Genomic DNA, 21,011 nt, shown 5'->3' on the forward strand with positions numbered 1-21,011 from the left:
AGCTCAACTCCAGAAAAATAAATGACCCAATCAAAAAATGGGCCAAAGAACTAAATAGACATTTCTCCAAAGAAGACATACAGATGGCTAACAAACACATGAAAAGATGCTCAACATCACTCATTATCAGAGAAAGGCAAATCAAAACCACTATGAGGTACCATTTCACACCAGTCAGAATGGCTGCGATCCAAAAGTCTACAAGTAATAAATGCTGGAGAGGGTGTGGAGAAAAGGGAACCCTCTTACACTGTTGGTGGGAATGCGAACCAGTACAGCCACTATGGAGAACAGTGTGGAGATTCTTTAAAAAACTGGAAATAGAACTGCCTTATGATCCAGCAATCCCACTGCTGGGCATACACACTGAGGAAACCAGAAGGGAAAGAGACATGTGTACCCCAATGTTCATCGCAGCACTGTTTATAATAGCCAGGACATGGAAGCAACCTAGATGTCCATCAGCAGATTAATGGATAAGAAAGCGGTGGTACATACACACAATGGAGTATTACTCAGCCATTAAAAAGAATACATTTGAATCAGTCCTAATGAGGTGGATGAAACTGGAGCCTATTATACAGAGTGAAGTAAGCCAGAAGGAAAAACACCAATACAGTATACTAATGCATATATATGGAATTTAGAAAGATGGTAACAATAACCCGGTGTACGAGACAGCAAAAGAGACACTGATGTATAGAACAGTCTTATGGACTCTGTGGGAGAGGGAGAGGGTGGGAAGATTTGGGAGAATGGCATTGAAACATGTAACATATCATGTATGAAATAAGATGCCAGTCCAGGTTCGATGCATGATACTGGATGCTTGGGGCTGGTGCACTGGGACGACCCAGAGGGATGGTATGGGGAGGGAGGAGGGAGGAGGGTTCAGGATGGGGAACACATGTATACCTGTGGCGGATTCATTTTGATATTTGGCAAAACTAATATAATTATGTAAACTTTGAAAGTAAAATAAAATTAAAAAAAAAAAAAAAAGAAGGTGGGGCTCTGTTTCCTCCAGGGCTCAGATACACCATAAATATGCCTTGTGGTTTTTGTTTGCTTTTCCATTATAACCCCTTGAAAACTGATTCAAGGGAAGTAAGTGGCAGGGGCATATTATTTTTTTAATATAAAAGAAGATACACATTTTTTATGGTTTTGTTTTTCTGGAGTTCTTCAACATCATATCCTTTAATTCTATACCCTTAGAACTTTTAATAGGTAAGGAAACAGCAGAGGCAAAGCTAATGGGGGTGAGACAGGAAACAAGCAAAATATACTGACCACGGAGATCATGCTCCATTTTGCATATTTTCTGAAGCTAATTAAACATCTTAAGCCTGAAAAAGTGGCAACTAAATATGCTGGAGGGAGAAGAGAATGAGAGAGACGTTTGGAGTGAGAGTGAGAGCAAGTGAAAGAGCAGAGAAAGTGCATAGCTTACTGTACAAGGAAAGCACTCAGCAAATTCAACTTTATCAAATTAAAAGGCAAAGGAGAAGGCTGGTCAAGCATTCATTCAGTGGACTTTGATACATTCATGACACAGCTAGACTTTCAGACGATCGAGAAGGTAAATAAGACAAAAGAAGTCACAGAATGTAAATGTAATTTAAAATGTGAGCTTCAAATTATTGGTAAAATGGAAAAGAATTTATAGAGTTTTAATCTGAAAAAGTGGAACATTTAATTGATATAATTTTTCAGGGACTTATGATAATACAACTGATAATTATAATGTATATATTATATGAATTATTGCCTCTGCTGACTCATATAAATAGAATATTCAGAAAGTGTAGAAGTAGAACTGAGAAATATAAGCCCTATATTTAAAAAGCCTTTAAACTTTTCTGGGTCTATAGAAGTTAAGCAAAGAAAGAAATTCCCATAATAACCCACAGTTAAAACTTCTTCAGTAGATAAAAATTATTGCCCTGAGCCATGAAAGCTAGGTTTTATATAATAGAAGAGATTAGCTTTGGAAGTATAGGAGAATACCATATTTTTTCCCTGTGGTGAATTCTACTTTTCACTGACATGATAGAAGAGAAACAAGATTCAAGAAACCAAAAGCCATATGATTACTGTAAATTATTAGCCAGGTGCTAGTCTCATATGTTAATTAAAACATTTACATTTACTTTACTATAAGAATTCACTTTTGCTCCTAAAAGTGCAAATGATGTCTTTTTTTTAAAACTATATGAATAAAAGAGCTTAGAATTACATTTAAAAGATTCTATCTTCATAAAACGTATCACTGTGTAGACTAAAGGTGAATTGGAGAAAATTTTGCCTAACATAAAACCACTTTGGCTAATGTTCTTGTTCTATATCTCTTAATAAAACCAGGGACAATATTCTATGGTCCTTCTATACAAGCCTCCTCCTGTGGAATGCTGGTTAAAGCATTAGTTAGTTAATTTACTCGCTAAGTCATGTCAGACTCTTGTGACCCCACGGACTCCTCTGTCCATGGGATTTCCCAGGCTGGAATGCTGGAGTGGATTGCCATTTCCTTCTCAGGTTAAAGCATTAAGTTATTTTAATTCATTTCAAATGATTAAAAGTGTGTTTGAATTACTACCTTCTACGTCCTTAAAATAGTAAATAACAACCAGGCATTGAAAGGGAGGAAAAGTCATGCTTGCCAATGTTCCCATATTAAAGTATCATTATTAGAAGTCTATGAAACAAAACCTGGGTAAGAAAAAAGGTGCTACATCATGTTCTTTCTTTTCCTTGATGAAGGTAAGAATTTTATGAGCTCTGTTCTCCCCCTTTCACCCCGGAGCTCATATGATTTGGAGTTCTCTGTGACATTAGCAAGATCAGTGTTGTGTTCTGCTGAAAGCAGAGGATTTCATAGCTGGATAAGAGCCCAGAAATTAAAATGTGAGTGAAAAAGGCACCTGAAAATAACTTAAGGGAGCATCTCACTAAAAGAGCCAGGTGAAGAGAAAGTATCTACAAGAAATGATTGAGCAACAGACCATGCTGTAAATATTCTGACCAGATCTGACCCTGCAAGACCTGGTGTCTTCTTCTTGATGTTCCACTTCCAACATAGCTTCACTGGGAACAGAGAAAGTGAAAGTATTCTTTGCTCAGTTGTGTTGGATTCTCTGTAACCCCATGGACTGTGGCCCACTAGGCTCCTCTGCCCAATACATTCTCCAGCCAAGAATTCTGGAGTGGCTAACTACTCCCTTCTCCAGAGAATCTTCCCGACCCAGAATCAAACTCCAGTCTCCTGCTTTGCAGGTAGATTCTTTACCATTTAAGCCAGCATGAACAGTCTCCTTCCTTAACTTGTCTCCTTCCTTAACTTGACTCCTTCCCAACCTTCCACTTTCTGTGTAAGAAGGAAGTTAGAGGGAGGCTCCTTGCTCTACCTCCTTGCATAAGACACCTGAATATCCAAATAGCACCCTCTTTATCCTCCATGCTGAGTATTAATACGTGCATGCCGAGAGTTACATGATCTTCAGTACCGTACTCTTGGGACAAAACTGACATGAGTCAGAAGTGATAAGCCCAAAATCCTAGCGTCCTCTTCAGAGTCATCAACCTCTCAAACACCCACAGGGTCTCCATAAATCTCCCCAGTGTGCTCTGCTTACTGCTATACATGAAGTTGGACGCCAGCCTCACCTTTATTCTCTTTAAAGTCCACACACATATGTTTGTATTTGGTCAATGGAAGTCACCTAAGTTTTCAAAAGCACATACTTAGATTGTCTTAAATTTTCATATGTGTGGTTGTTACTTTGTCTGCCTAAGTCGTCATATTTGCAAATATATCGCATCAGATGCAAACACTGAAGTTGACCTGAATTGTGTAACAGTCTAGTAGACCAGGGTTCAGTCCCTGGGTTAGGAAGAACCCCCTGGAAGAAGGAATGGCAACCCACTCTAGTATTCTTGCTTGGAGAACCCCTGTAGGTAGAGGAGCCTGGTGGGCTACAGTCCACAGTGTCTCAAAGAGTTGCTGCAAAGAGTTGGACATGACTGAAGCAACTTAGTATACACACAGGCAATGATCTTGATACAGTAGCTTTACAGAAGCTGTACTGAGGCTTTATAAAAATATTTTCAAGAATTAAAGAAAGTGTTTATTTTGTAATTGATATAGCCTCTTCCCCTCTTTTCTATGTTTTTTATATAAATAGAATCCAATAATAAAGCAAAGCTACTATACTGATTTACGCAAACAACCAACCACATGTATTAAAATTTTCAGTATATTTAAGCATTAGTTTGAAGCTATATATCTTTCTGATTTATTTAACCTAATCATATGGATTTTATGCACATTTATTGCAAGATTAAATTCACAAGTTGAACATTTTTGTTTAGTTATAAGAAGACATTATTAGAACTTAACCATTTACCATTTTCAACAATAGATGTCAATCCCAAAGCCATCTAAATTAACTCATTGTCTTAACCTAGAGCTCTGATGTGTACTTTTACATATAAATCATAATATATGATGGAAGACATGTTTAAAGGTCCCTAAATTCAAGGAATTTGAAGTAGTGTATATTTTGAAAAAGGTTAGTGTTATGCAAATGAAAGACATGACTATGACCTTCTAAGTGGCTGCTGGGTAGTTATCTCACATTTTCTGTTCTCTCCCTCAGATCTAGCTCTGTAGATATTCACTATCTTATTGAGAAGCACTTTAATCTCCCTGACCTGTTCATTCTTTGTTTGAGGACAACTAAGGGGTGGAAATTGTTTTGATTTTTTTTCTCAAAAAGAAATCTCTGTCCCTGAAGACCTTGATACATCAAATCACATCATTTCTAGACCCAGGTCACATTTGAAGGGCTGTGTGGGCACAGTACAGCATCAACAGAAATAAGCTGAAGTCCCCCTAAATCCTAGTCACTGTAACTCTGGGTGACAGATTCACGCTGCTACTAATCAATTTCACACCAGGGAGAGGCACATGGTGGAAACATGCAGACTGAGAACAGCAGAGAAGTCGCTTGGAAAATGTCTGAAAACCAGAGCTTTCCAGCCTCACTTCTGTGTGCCAAAATGCAAAAACATATGCTTGCCCCTTATTTTTTGCTTTTATTTTAAAGTAGAGAAATTAGCTCCTGTCAGACTGTGGCCTGCTCTGAAAGCTACATCACTAGTAATGGTAAAAAGCTTTGCCATTTCTAAGGAAAATTAGAGGGGGGAGAAAATCAGTCTATTTGCCTATTACCAAAAAGCAAATTAGAAACTCAGTTTCCTTTCCTTCTATTTTTTTTTTTTAATACAGTTTTTAGGGTCAAAATCAGCTTTTTGAATTACTGCTATTACTGGCATAATCTCATGTTGCTATTTTCAGTTCCTGATAAAGAGATTCAGGAAAGAGGTAAAATCTTATATCTCACCCAATTAGGAAATCTGGAGCTTCGGAATCAGTTTGTGTAAGGGAAGAATTGAGTTTCTTTGTTACCTTCATTTACATTGGGCAAACACTAAGATCTTTGAAACCTATTTGTCAGAAATTAAAGATAGTATTTGATATGAGCTTAAATTTTTTTTATTATACATGTCATCCAGGACCAGAATATGAAAATGTAAAACTTTCAATAAATGTATCATTATCATAATCAAAAAAATAAAAAATATATACATAAAAAAATAAAGGCAAAAAGGAGGGAGAAAAAATAAAAATAAAAAGTGTTCTTTAATTAAAAAAATTTTTGTTAATTGATCTAATGAGAAGTCTAAGGACATGTGAATCAGTATTTTTCAAGTGACTTCAGTGGTATGGATGAGTGTAGTTGATCAGATTTACTTTTGTGCATAAGGCTGTCTGAAGCTTCATTTTTCAGGGTAAGAGAAAGTGAAAAATGAAATTAACTGAATAAACTTCTGGAAAACAAAGAGAAAAAATTGAAATAGCCGCAGCCCAATATTTGTATCCAGATGCAACAATAGAACAGGAAATGTGTACTCAAGTATCAGTTATAATCAAAATCATCTGGCTAAGTTGTCTCACTTTGAAATGTTATGAAATCATAGGCAAAACTCAACTATTGGATTTGATTTTCTTGGACTGTCTCCATCAAATAAATCATCAAAAGTTTAATTATCCAACCTGGGAGAGCATAACAAATATGTACAGACTGCTGACAGTGGTCTGATTAAGAAATATCTTCATGTATTTGTTAAGGAACTACTAGGGACTTAACCGCATTAACTAACAAAGGAGAGATCAATTTCTCCCTCCCTCCATCACACACTATGCATGAGAATGTACACGTGACCTGATACTAAACTAACAGACAGGCTTTGATATAAGGTGGTAGGAATATGTGGGAACATAACCATCTTTCTTCTTCCCATGTATCTTGGCTTGAGGTTACAGTCAACATTTATGTTATGAAGATTTTATTGGCTGTTTTGTGAATCACATCAATTAAGTGAGAGATACATCCTTTTCCCTAGCACTCCCTGAGCCACCATCAGAACACATGAGATCATGTTCCTCTATCACCTGCCTCTGCCTCTCTTTTTGAGGCCCATGAGGTGCTCTAGCTATACAAATCCCTGATTTTTTCATGATATTTTAAAATCATTCCCCCTTCATTGCAGTGCCTTATCTCATTCATCTGATCAATGGAGTCTCCAAGTACGTCTCTCACAGCTATCAGGCTGAGTTCTTTGTGCTGAAGACCAGAGATGTTGGAAATTTAGGAAATGCTGTATTTCCTGACATCAGGAGAATACTCCTTAGATTTTACAGGAGCATCTGGGGTTGGATACTACAAGATAAAGGGCTTCCCCCGTGGTAAAGGATCTACCTGCAATGCAGAAGATGCAGGTTCGATCCCTGGGTAGGGAAGAGCCCCTGGAGGAGGGAATGGTTGCACTGGCAACCCAGTGCAGTATTCTTGCCTGGGAAATCCCATGGACAGAGGGGCCTGGTGGGGTACAGTCCAAGGGGCCACAAAGAGTTGAACACAACTGAAGCGACTTAGCACACACACACACTGAAATAAATACTCTTTCTATAACAGTATAAATCACTGGTTTTAAAAATTCTTGGCATTGAATTTAAGGTAGAAGTCAAGTTTGGTTTTGATTTGTATCAATTTAAAATAATGAATCCTTGAGATCAAAAATGGTCTTGGCACACAGACTATGAAACAACTTACTTTAGTAGAAAAAGTAGTATATCTTAAATTCTATTTAAAAATTTTTTTGAAACATTTAATTCAGAAAGCAATATCACCAAAATTGAACATCACCAAATTGAACATTGTATTTCTTACTTAATACAAAAGCAGTTGCATTTCACTTTAATAATTTTGTAAATGCACAAGATGGGACTGCTAGTGTATGCAAAAGACACATACAGACGAATAAGATTTGAGGGCTGCTGCTGACTCACAGTGTATCTGCAAAGACATGAATGACCCAATAAAGGAGTTCCTTTTATTCAGTTAATGTTGTTTTTTAAAAATATTTATTATTTGGCTCCACAGAATCTTGGCTGCAGCATGCAGGCTTCTCTCTAGTTGTGCTCCACGGGCTCAGTGAATGTGTTTTTTTAAATTAAAAAAAACAATTTATTGAACTATAGTTGATTCACAATGTTGTATTACTTTCAAGCATTCAAGAAAGTGATTTAGTTATATATATATATATGTGTGTGTGTGTGTGTGTGTGTGTGTGTATGCATATATATACACACAAATAAACCTGTGTGCGTGTGTGTGTGTATATATATATATATATATATATGCACACATATACCTGTGTCTGTGTATATGTATTATTTTTTAGATTTCTTTCCATTATTGTTGTTATAAGATATTGAGTATAGTTCCCTGTACATTGCTGAAAGACAGAATTTTAAAATAAGGTCCTAGTTCTGGCTTACTTTCGCTTTATTCAAAAAAGTGGTAGGTAACATGGAGGAGCCGACTGTCCTGCTCTCCTTCTGAATTCTTCTGACTGCCAATTACACAGAATGAGGCATTTTGGAGAAAAATCAAATCTATTATGTACACACGGGGAATCCCCATAACCATGAAGAATCCCTCAGACAGCAAGGCAAGGTGTTGTTTTAATTCGTTTAGTTGCTAAGTTGTGTCTGACCCCATTGAGACCCCATGGACTGTACCCTGCCAGGCTCCTCTGTCTGTGGGATTTCCCAGGCAAGAATACTTGAGTGGGTTGCTTTTCTTTCTCCAGAGGATCTTCCTGACCCAGGGGTCAAACTCTAGCCTCCTTCATTGCAGGCATATTCCTTACCACTGAATCACGAAGGAAGCTCCAAGGCAAGGTGCAGTATATATTATTCTGCACTAAGGAGAAGGTGGTAGGGGCCTGGGACTTCAAACAGAAGTAAGGGAATCCACAGAAAGATAAACAGAGCTAATGTTTGGTGAACAAATGATTTCTGGGGCATCCAAAGACAATGGGACACAGAGAGGACTTTGATCAAACTGAGCCTTGCTAGATTCTTCCCTGTCTACCTACCATGCCTAGCTGGTACTTTATCTGGTCATCTGTGGTGATGGAGCCCTAGCTAAGCCTCCTAAGTTAAATTCTTTTAGATGGAAGTACAAAGGTTCTTCCTGGGTCTTGGGAGCCTTGCTTACTTTCAGCTCAAACTAATCCATGTGCCTCAGGTGTTTTTGATAAAGAACAGGCCTGCCAATGCAGGAGATGTAAGAGACATGCGTTCGATCTCTGGGTCAGGAAGATCCCCTGGAGGAGGGCATGGCAACCCACTCCAGTATTCTTGTCTGGAGAGTCCCCATGAACAGAGGAGCCTGGTGGGCTATAGTCCATAGGGTCGCAAAGAGGCAGACACATCTGAAGCGATTTAGCATGCACAGCACACATGCCCTGAATCCCACTAGCTGGAAGAAAGATTAGACTGATGGATGAAGTGACTAAAAATTGTTCCTGTGTACACTTCCAGTTCAGTTCAGTTCAGTAGCTCAGTCATGTCCGACTCCTTGCAACCCCATGAATTGCAGCACACCAGGCCTCTCTGTCCATCACCAACTCCCAGAGTTCACTCAAACACATGTCCATCAAGTTTGTGATGCCTTCCAGCCATCTCATCCTCTGTCGTCCCCTTCTCCTGCCCCCAATCCCTCCCAGCATCAGAGTCTTTTCCAATGTCAACTCTTTGCATGAGGTGACCAAAGTATTGGAGTTTCAGCTTTAGCATCATTCCTTCCAATGAACACGCAGGACTGATCTCCTTTAGAATGGACTGGTTGGATCTCCTTGCAGTCCAAGGGACTCTCAAGAGTCTTCTCCAACACCACAGTTCAAAAGCATCAATTCTTCAGCGCTCAGCTTTCTTCACAGTCCAACTCTCACATCCATACATGACCACAGGAAAAACCATAGCCTTGACTAGACGGACTTTTGTTGGCAAAGTAATGTCTCTGCTTTTTAATATGCTATCTAGGTTGGTCATAACTTTTCTTCCAAGGAGTAAGCGTTTTTTTAAATTTCATGGCTGCAATCACCATCTGCAGTGATTTTGGAGCCCCCAAAAATAAAGTCTGACACTGTTTCCACTGTTTCCCCATCTATTTCCCATAAAGTGATGGGACCAGATGCCATGATCTTAGTGTACACTTTACTTCTCCAAATTACCTGTGAATTCTGCAGGCATTGACTAGTAAGTAAAGAAACTGCATACTGGCCTCTTGAAAGATCTGTACTTTAATTGATTTTGTTTCATTTTATTACTTTGTTCTACTTTATTTCTTTAGGTGTGTCACACTGTCATCTCCAGTTACTCACTGGGAGTTTCTAATAATAAATTATCTGAACATTTATTTATCTAATTTTCACTCCAAATTGTGTGACAGGCAGTTTGATTAAGAAAAACGTTGTGGCTATAAAGTGTTAAAACACACAACAAACTTTTGACTTGGGAATGGTATGTTTACGGACATTGATCTTAAGTACTATTAATGGAAGTGCTATCTAAATCTCATTCATGTAATGAAAAGTTCTCCAGCTGTTAAACCACTGAATCTTCTGTCACTTTGATATAGAGGGTAGACAACAAAATGGATTGCCTTGTCTGTCAAAATGCTAGAAAAGAATATCCTAGTCACATTTAGGAGAGGAATGACACTGAAATATGGGGTAAAGGTCATAAGGAATTTGAGAAATTCAGGAAAATACTGATCACTTGTGAAGGAGAGAGAAAAAGGGATATTTGATACTAATGGTGCTGTTAGAAATTTTAAGAGAAAAGTAATGCAATGCCAAGTTTCAGCATACTCACTCCAACATGATTTGTTGAATAAAAGATAGTAACTATAAATTCTTTGGGGTTTCTTTTATTCAATATGCATTTAGAAACAATCAAAGAGTCTAAATTCAGAAACAGATCTGCCTATTTTCCATCATGGATGCCTGTGGGCTTTATTTGAGGTCCTGTTTTATTATCATTTTGGATTTCAACTTCATCATCTAATTCTTGCCAGAGTTTTGTCCTCATGACTGCAAAAAATTGAAAGCAAAAATTTGAAGGACAGTCTTCCTTATAAACGGGCTTCCCAGGGGGATCAGTGGAAAGAATCCACCAGCAATGCAGGATAAGAAAGATCCCCTGGAGAAGGAAATGGCAACCCACTCCAGTATTCTTGCCTGGAAAATCCCATGGACAGAGGAGCCTGGTGGGCTACAGTCCCTGGGGTAGCAAAAGAGCCCGGCAGGACTTAGCAACTAAACAACAGGGTCCTTATAAACACGCAGCTCAGTGTTCCGGGAAACCGAAGGCAGCACTGGGGAGGATCTATTTGTTTATTCCTAATTTTTTGAGAAATATAAAATGCCAATTTTATCAACATGCTGGAGGCTAAACTCATATGTGGATAGCACTGGTGCGATGCATTTAGGAGCCATAGAATACTAAAATAATTCATGAGATCTAGTTCAACTGCTTTTTCTTTTTTTAGTTTAGACAATGTAGTTCCAGAATAAAGTAGGAAATTACCAAACTTACTTAAATAGTAGCACCTATTTAAAGTACGCAAAAAGTAAGCAAAAGCTCCCCATCAGAAAAATACAAATTGAAACAACACAGTATCATTACACACCTATCAGAATGACCAATATCCAAAACCCCGACAACATCAAATGCTGGCGACTCTGTGGAGAAGCAGGACCTCTCATAATTGCCAGTGGAAATGCAAAATGGTACCTCCACTTTGGAAGATAGTTTAGCCATTTCTAACAAAACTAAACATACTCTTATCATATGATCTAGCAATTACAGTCTTTGATATTCACTCTAAATAGCTGAAAACCTGTATTCACACAAAAACCTTCACATGGAAGCTTATAGCAGCTTTATTCATAATTACCAAGGCTTAGAGGCAGCCAAGATGCCCTTCAGGTGAATGCAGAACTAAACTTTGATACATCTAGACAGTGGAATGTTATTCAGTGTTACAGAGAAATGAGGTATCAAACCACAAAAAGACATGTAGGAATCCTAAATGCACATTACTAAGTGAAAGAAGCCAATACCTGCATGCACGTCAGATAGCTTCAATCATATCTGACTCTTTTGACCCTGTGGACTATAGCCTGCTGGCTCCTCTGTCCATGGGATTCTCCAGGCAAGAATACTGGAGTGGGCTGCCAGGCCCTGCAGGGGATCTTCCCAACCCAGGGATCAAACCCATATCTGTTATGTCTCCAGCATTGGCAGGTGGGTTCTTTACCACTGGCACAACCTGGGAAACCTGCTTGGTGTCCTTTCCTTACCCAGAATATTAATTATTATGATCATAATGTTTAGGCTCTACTCATCCAGGTCCACTAGATCAGGATTTACAATTCTCATATCCCAGGTGGTTCTGTGTCAGGGTCTTTGCAGCAAACATGGAGATGCCAAGTCAGATCCCCTTTTGAAAAAGGGCTCGTTCCCAGCCCCAGGGTACAGCCCACTGGCAGCCTGCAGCGCTGGGCCCTCCAGGACCCTCCAGGGCCAGCACCCTCCAGACCTGCTGAAATCCACCTTGCCCAGAGTGCACACCTTCTCACGACTGCCCACTAGCGGTAAAAGCAGAAGTGAACAGGTCAGGCCATTTCAAATGGTACAAATGGGTCATATTGGTCCAGAACCCTTGCTGGGTTGGTGAAGACTGTCAGGCTGGCATGACGTGCACCTTCTTCTCTCCAATCCTTCCTTCTTTTTTTGTTACACACTCATCCCCAATAAATATCTCACATTCCAACTCCATCTCCATCTCTGACTTTAGAGCCTCCAACCTGTGTCAGTATGCATTCTTTCATCTCAGCAAAGGACATCTTATGTACATTGGGCCAACTCTTCTTTAGAATTGTACATAGAAATGATCATTGTCTGGGGACTCCTCAACTCTCAAAGATCTGCATTTTTATCTTCCCTGTGGAAACCTACCAGGTGTGTCTAAGAGAAGAAATTCAAGTGACTCTCCCCTTAACATGGTGTGTGTGTCCCAAATGACCTGGTATTCAGCTATGAAGAGAGTAGCTGTCGTATTTAATTTAATTCTATGTCATCAGATACATCACTAAAAATAAAATGAGTTCAGTCAATGTTGATGGGCAATCATATAAAAAAAAAATATATATATATAGCTTAAAATATACTGCCAAAGAAGTAGATATTCTAACCTAGTCCTCAAAACAAGTGAAGATAAAAATAACTAATTTTTAAAATTTTTATTTTTTAATTATTTATGTATTTATTTGTGGCTGTGTGGGTCTTTGTTGCTTTGCATGGGCTTCCTCTAGTTTTGTGAGCAGGGGCTACTCTCTATTTGTGGTGCTTGGACTTTTCATTTCTGGACTCAGTAGTTGTGACTCATAGATTTAGTTGTCCTGAAGCGTGTGGGATCTTCCTGTACCAGGGATCAAACCCATAACCCCTGCATTGACAGGAGGATTCTTAACCACTGGACCACGAGGGAAGTCCGTAATCCTTAAAAATAGTTAATTCTTAATGAGTGCTTACTGTATGACATGTTGTTTTTTTCAGTCACTCAGTTGTGTCCAACTCTTCGCAACCCCATGGACTATAGCATGCAAGTCTTCGCTGTCCTTTGCTATCTCCCAGAGTTTGCTCAGATAACATGTCCTTTGAGTCAATGATGCTATCTCACCATCTCAGTCTCTGCTGTCCCCTTCTCCTCTTGCGTTCAATCTTGCCCAGCATCAGGGTCTTTTCCAGTGACTCAGTTCGTCACATCAGGTGGCCAAAGTAATGGAGCTCTAGCATCAGTTCTTCCAGTAAATATTCAGGGTTGATTTCCTTTAGGATTTCCTAGTTTGATCTCCTGCTGTCCAAAGGACTCTCAAAAGTCTTCTCCAGCACCACAGTTCCAAAGTATCAGTTCTTCAGTACTCAGCCTTTACCTGCATTGTGACCTCTATTTCTAAAGCAAGGACACAGAAGTGAAGAGACCACTGATTCAGCTAATAAATAGCCCAGCTGGACTTAGTACCTTGGTCTGGCTGAATCCAAAGTTGAATCCCTCAGCCACTTCTCTCTCAGGTTCCTGAAATTTTTACCAGTTTTCTTTTTCTTCTGCTCATCCCTCCCCTCTCCCTTGGGATCTTTAAAATCAATGACATAACAGCAAGAAGGAAATAAAGGAAAACAAAAAGAGCCCAGGCATAAGGAAAACCAGCACACTGCAAAAGTATTGTGTTTGGGTAACTAACAGAAATATTTATATTCTTTAAACACAAACACACCTTCTGTCTCAGAGTAAAGCTCACTAACCAGACAGTCCCCTTTTTATATTCTTCTTTTGTCTTGCTTGGAATTTTTTTCCTAAAATGTTATACTGAACCATGAAAGGACCCCTTTACCATGTTGTCAATCCAGTGTACTTCAGAAAAAGACTTTCTCAAAGACAAGTTGTTTGGCTTAAATTAAAGGGTGTCACAGTGGCCAGATGGAGAGCTCAATTTACATTTAATTTTGTTTTCACTGATTTATCAACTATTCCATTGACAAAGAGAGGTGTGACTTCATGGAGTGAGAAAATGCTATTTTCTGCTCATGATTACATTAAAAAATCGAACTGCAGCATGTTCAAAGTTAGCGTTTGACAAAGCTTTTTAATCATAGTTGCCTATCTTCTGAGCACCCCCCAACCCCAAAACTCAGTTCCAGCATTTCACAGAAGTTGAACTATGCTTGTAATTCATTATGTGACAATCTGCATGAGGAGGGGGAAAAAAAAAAAAAAAAAAACTCGCTCAGATTTGCTCAGGACAGTGGAAAGACACAGTTCTAAAGTGTGCTTAAATCTATTTAATTGCTTTTCAAATTCTGCATTACTTTGTCTTCCTTCCCCATATTTTCCTAAATTAAGTAGGTTGGAGCAAATCAAAACATATACCATGGGGAGAAAAGGGGGAAATAACTCTAGATAATAAAAAGCAAATAATTCTTTAGGAAAAAGCGTATAATTTGTTACATATCTGAATTGGGTATCTGTACATTTCATGCAATTGAGTACACAAATAAATAAGAAGAGTCCTTAAAAGTTTTTCTCTTTAAAGAGTGTTGGAGATTCTCTGAGCTGTAGAAGGAAGCTAAAACGTATTCAAAATGTGCTGTAGACTAAGAGACAGGCATAGGTGTGTACATTTCACAAATAAGGAAATCTGAACTTAATTTAAAGACATAAACGGAGGACATGCAAGAATTGCTGCAAACAATCCACAAAAGCTTTTACTGGGTGAAGCAGAAACATATGTACTGAGGTAATACGGTATAATGGAAAGAGTGTGGATTTTGAAATCAAAGAAGCTGAAGTTCATATCCTTATGAACCCTACTATTAAATGTGACCCCATGGACTGTAGCCTGCGAGGCTCCTCTGTCCATGGAACTCTCCAGGCAAGAATACTGGAGTGGAATAGCTGTTTCCACTCCTGGGATCAAACCCAGTTCTTTTGCATCATAGGTGGATTCTTTACTGTCTGAGCTACCAGGGAAGACCCCCAAGTAACCCTTACTTTACATAATAATTGCCATCAAGGGCAAGAGTAATGATTCTGGCAATCTGGATATGACAAAGAAAAGCCATAAAGTGCTTCCTTTAAGTGAGACGGTGGAAGTTCTTGGACTTAAGAAGGAAAGAGAAAAATCATAAAATGAAGATGCTAAGAACAAATTTTCTTTCAATGAAAACTGAAGAAGGAAAAAGACATTTGTGCCAGTTTTTATGTTGCATATCAAGCTGCAAAAGTTTACGACCAGTGTTTGGTTACAATGCAAATGTCATCCTATTTGTAGAATCAGACATTTTGAAAGAGAAAGAGACCACAGTCACTAACCTTCTGTTACAGTATATTGTTATAATTGTTCTATTTTCTTATTAATCTCTTAATGTGGTTACTTTTGGAGAGAGGGAAAATGGTGTCTGAAGCAAGTGGCAAGGTTCTATTTTTTGACCTGGATTGGTGGTTACAAAATTGTTCTTGTACAGTTTCACTCAGCTATGAATTTGTTATTGTGCTTTTCTGTAACTGTGTTTTATGTTAACAAAAAGATTTATAAAAGTAACAAAAAATGAAGGTTTTAGAGTAAAATAAATCTGAGTTCAAATCCTGACCTACTATTTATCATCTGTGAGACTGCCAAGTTCATATCTGAGCCTTAGCTTCCTCGTCAATAAAATATGAATAAAAGTAAGTACACCTACCCTTTAGGGCTGTCTAAGAATGAGAGGCAATGATTTATACTGAGTGTCTGGCCCAGAGTGGGCAGTTCTGCTGGTATGATCCTTTCCTTCTTTTCCTCTCTACTTCCTATTTCCTTTTGACATTGTTTTCTCTACCAAGGAGTTTCCCAGATGGCTCAGTGGTAAAGAATCTGCCTGCCAATGCAGGAGCCGCAGGAGACGTGGGTTTCATCCTTGGGTAGAGAAGATCCCCTGGAGAAGGAAATGGCAACCCACTCTAGTATGCTTGCCTGAAAAATCTGATGAACAAAGGAGCCTGGTGGGGTACAGTCACAAAGATTCAGACATGACTGAGCAACTGAGCCACTGACTCACTTTCTCTCCCAAATATTGCTGATACTTTTGTTTAATTGGATAATAATTTCAGATATTGGAATATATGGCATGCTTTGAAGGCCTGTTCTAAGTACCAGACTATGTCCTTCCAAACTGCAGGTGAATCCTAGCAGCAATGACTCATGCCCTTGCCAAAGGGGTGATTTTTACTCACACCTCTAAGTCCCAAAGCAAGTCGTTCCACAACAGCACCTCTTATTTCTGTTCAAAAATAATAATGATAACTAATATTTTTCAGGGCAATAGGTAATAATTAAGTTTTTAATGATGGCATGTCATTTATCATAAAACGCATGTTCTTTTCATGGAATAGGTACTCAATGCATTTTTTAAATGATTGATTAGGCAGGGTTCACTTTAAGCCTCTTGTACTTGCATGCATACTCAGTCACTTTAGGCATGTCCAACTCTTTGCAACCCTGTGGACTGTACCCCATCTCTCCATGGGATTTTCTAGGCAAGAATATTTGAGTGGGTTGCCATTTCCTCCTCCAAGGATCTTCCCCATCCAGGAATCGAACACATATCTCCTGGGTCACAGGCAGATTCTTTACTGCTGAGTCATCAGAGAAGCAGTCACCTCTCAGGAATGGTGAAAACAAGCTTATGTAGAAAGTGAGGTCAGTAAACTGGAGGAAGTTTTCTGACACAGCTGATTTCAAGTGGGAATGTATAAGAGGATGGTACAGCTCTTTGGTGGGAGCCCCAGTCTGCATTCAGGAAGCCCAGTCAGAGCCTGAGATTTATTTCCAGTAACAGCTGTTGTGGGCTAAGTGTTTCCCATGTACTGAACTGAGTGCTTTCCATGTACTAACTTATTTAATTCTCACAGTGACACTCTGGTTGGCTGTTTCCATTTTATAGATGGAGAAACTGTCTCAGATGTCCAGTACCTACAGGGGAGCTGAGCATTCATTTCCAATTTGACCTGGCTATAAAACGCTTACATTTAACTAGGTGATCTCTATTATCCCTCACAGTGCTTCTGTGATTTATGAAATTGCTTCTATGATTTATAAATTTATATAATTGAATATAATTTCAATTAAATGTATAAATTAATATAATTTTATAAATGTACATAACATATACAATACACAGCCTTGACGTACTCCTTTTCCTATTTGGAATCAGTCTTTTGTTCCATGTCTAGTTCTAACTGTTGCTTCCTGACCTGCATACAGGTTTCTCAAGAGGCAGGTCAGGTGGTCTGGTATTCCCATCTCTTTCAGAATTTTCCACAGTTTATTGTGATCCACACAGTCAAAGGCTTTGGCATAGTCAATAAAGCAGAAATAGATGTTTTTCTGGAACTCTTTTGCTTTTTCCATGATCCAGCGGATGTTGGCAATTTTATCTCTGGTTCCTCTGCTTTTCTAAAACCAGCTTGAACACATGGAAGTTCACGGTTCACATATTGCTGAAACCTGGCTTGGAGAATTTTGAGCATTACTTTACCAGCATGTGAGATGAGTGCAATTGTGCAGTAGTTTGAGCATTCTTTGGCATTGCCTTTCTTTGGGATTGGAATGAAAACTGACCTTTTCCAGTCCTGTGGCCACTGCTGAGTTTTCCAAATTTGCTGGCATATTGAGTGCAGCACTTTCACAGCATCATCTTTCAGGATTTGAAATAGCTCAACTGGAATTCCATCACCTCCACTAGCTTTGTTCGTAGTGATGCTTTCTAAGGCCCACTTGACTTCACATTCCAGGATGTCTGGCTCTAGGTGAGTGATCACACCATCGTGATTATCTGGGTCGTGAAGATCTTTTTTGTACAGTTCTTCTATGTATTCTTGCACTTATATGCAGAGTACATCATGAGAAACAATGGGCTGGAAGAAGCACAAGTTGGAATCAAGGTTGCCAGGAGAAATATCAATAACCTCAGACATGCAGATGACACCACCATTATGGCAGAAAGTGAAGAGGAACTAAAAGCCTCTCAATGAAAGTGAAAGAGGAGAGTGAAAAAGTTGGCTTAAAGCTCAACATTCAGAAAACTAAGATCATGGCATCTGCTCCCATCACTTCATGGGAAATACATGGGGAAACAGTGGAAACAGTGTCAGACTTCGTTTTTGGGGGCTCCAAAATCACTGCAGATTGTGATTGCAGCCATGAAATTAAAAGACGCTTTGTCCTTGGAAGGAAAGTTATGACCAACCTAGATAACATATTGAAAAGCAGAGACATTACTTTGCCAACAAAAGTCCATCTAGTCAAGGCTATGGTTTTTCCAGTGGTCATGTATGGATGTGAGTTGGACTGTGAAGAAAGCTGAACAACGAAGAATTGATGCTTTTGAACTGTGGTGTTGGAGAAGGCTCTTGAGAGTCCCTTGGACTTCAAGGAGATCCAACCAGTCCATTCTGAAGGAGATCAGCCCTGGGTGTTCTTTGGAAGGAATGATGCTAAAGCTGCAACTCCAGTACTTTGGCCACCTGATGTGAAGAACTGACTCATTGGAAAAGACTCTGATGCTGGGAGGGATTGGGGGCAGGAGGAGAAGGGGACAACAGAGGATGAGATGGCTGGATGGCATCACTGACTCGATGGACATGAGTTTGAGTGAACTCCGGGAGTTGGTGATGGACAGGGAGGCCTGGCGTGCTGCGATTCATGGGGTTGCAAAGAGTCAGACACGACTGAGCTACTGAACTGAACTGAACTGAATATATACAATAATTTCTGTAACTTTTATATAATGTTCATAAATCCATGTACTTATAAACCTATAAATCTTCTGTGGTTTATGAAATTTCTTCTCCAAATAAATTTCTGGTGATCTGTTAACCCAGCCGTCCCTTTCAGGGACACATATCTTCTTGGTTTGCTTTTTGTCCTTCAGTGATGTAAGGACGAGAAAGCCTCGCTCAGTCTCAGGACAGACCAGGCACAAGGTCTCACCCATGACAGCATGACACATTCATGGGGTATGGGAATTTGAGGATCGCATTGGGCTTCCAGCTAGGGCTCTTTCTTAAGCTCTTTTTGATTTCTAAGAATCAGATTCCTAATATTGAACTTGACTGTAATTCTTTATACTGTTTGCTTTAAGGAAATGAAACACAAACTATGTCTGAGGAAGACAGGACAACAATTACATTTTAAATTAGTCATAGGCTTATCAGCTCCTGCAACTTCTTATAATGGAAAGAAATAACCCAGAGGACACTGTCATGTAATATTAGGATAACAGGCTTTGAGAGGAGTGACATGTTTACGTGGCATGACAGAACTGTTTGATTGCCTTCATTATTTTCTGCTTGGTATTTTTGAACTTACCTAGAATTATTCTCCCTGGTTTACCAGAAGGTCTCGAGTTTCTGCCTTCTTCTAGCTAATAAAAATTCCTTACTTCCCAGGGTCAGGTCCTTATGACCACTTGCCTGACCTTTTAAAATTTCCTAGCTAAAAACCTCCTTCCTGTCTATTTTCTCCCTGAGTCATCCAGCTCATTAGCTGTTAAATTTATCTTCCTGAGGAATGACTCCAATTAAGTCACCTGCCTATGTAAAACATATAGAGTATCTTCTAATTATTAATAAAAATCACCATTATTAGTAGGACCTTCAGATATATCTTTTCTAGCTTCAGACTCTTTTCAACCTGGTTTTCAACTGATCATTTAAAAACAGTTGTGTTTTTTTTTTTTTTTAATTTTATTGGAGTATAGCCAGTTAACAAGGTAGTGATAGTTTCAGGTGGACAGGGAAGAGACACTGCCATACACACGTCCCCATTCTCCCCCAAACTCTTCTCTCATCCAGGCTGCCACATAACACTGGGCAGAGTTTCCTATGCTATACAGTAGGCATAGCACTACTATACACAAGGTCCTCGTCGGTTATCCATTTAAAATATAGCAGTGTGTGCATGTCCATCCCAAACTCCTTAACCATCCCTTCCCCACATCTTAACACAATATAGGCCAAGTTGACCCTCTATTTTAAAATACAATGCAGACAGCTGCTATGCTATACAGACCTTTGCACTGGTATTGGTTTTCAAAAGCCAAAACAATATTCATCTTTTGGCTATTCAGTGGTTCCCAAAGAGCTATGTGTAAGAGACCCTTGAAGATCTTGTTTGACACTGGGCCCAGCAATAAGGGCAGGTAAGAATCATGAGATCAGAAATACATGAAACAGTAGCCAATAAGCAATTTATGCATCACTCGGTGTGTTGCATATAGTCAGCGCACAATGCAGATTAGTCGAGGTAGGGAAAAGCAAGCGAGGTCTACTCCAAGAAGTCTGGAAAGGAGGCATCTGGGCACAAAGGCTCCAGTCCAGCAATGGGTCTGACAACAAGTGTGAGAGAAAGTCACCTTCTGCTCCAACAGGGCCTCTGGCAGCATCTTTCTGCTGCATGGATGCAGGTCCTCCAGCAAAGAGACTTTAAGTCACTCAGCTTCATGGTCTTTTTTTAAGGAAGCAGCAGTCACCCCAAGGGAGGGAGTTTTGACTTCATCAGTTGCTCCTTCTGTTCCAGTGATTCACATTAGGCATCAAACCACTCGTGTCAAGTAATATTCTGAGTTTGTCACTCTAAGGCACTCACAGTCCCACAACAGCCCTTCTGAAACAGCTAATATGGAAGTTATTGATTGGCCACTGTGACTTCATTTTAAAGGACTCAACATGACTTAACATAGCTTATAAGTTTCACACAAGATAAGTGGGAATCATAGCACAAAAGAAATCATACCATAATGAATCTTCACCAAAAAAAAGTATTGGTGCCTTAACCCACCACCACATATGGTAAGGTCCTAAACCTGTCATATTTAGAAACACTCTGACTTTGGTAAATTGGTGCCAGACTTCATCCTGGAAGACCTGGGAGTAGTCATGGGCCACAGGAAGCAGGCACAGGGTTAATTAGGCCATGAACCTAAAGAGGGCTGA

This window comes from Bos indicus x Bos taurus, chromosome 24 (assembly GCF_003369695.1).
Source record: "Bos indicus x Bos taurus breed Angus x Brahman F1 hybrid chromosome 24, Bos_hybrid_MaternalHap_v2.0, whole genome shotgun sequence".
In the NCBI taxonomy this organism is placed as follows: Eukaryota; Metazoa; Chordata; class Mammalia; order Artiodactyla; family Bovidae; genus Bos; species Bos indicus x Bos taurus.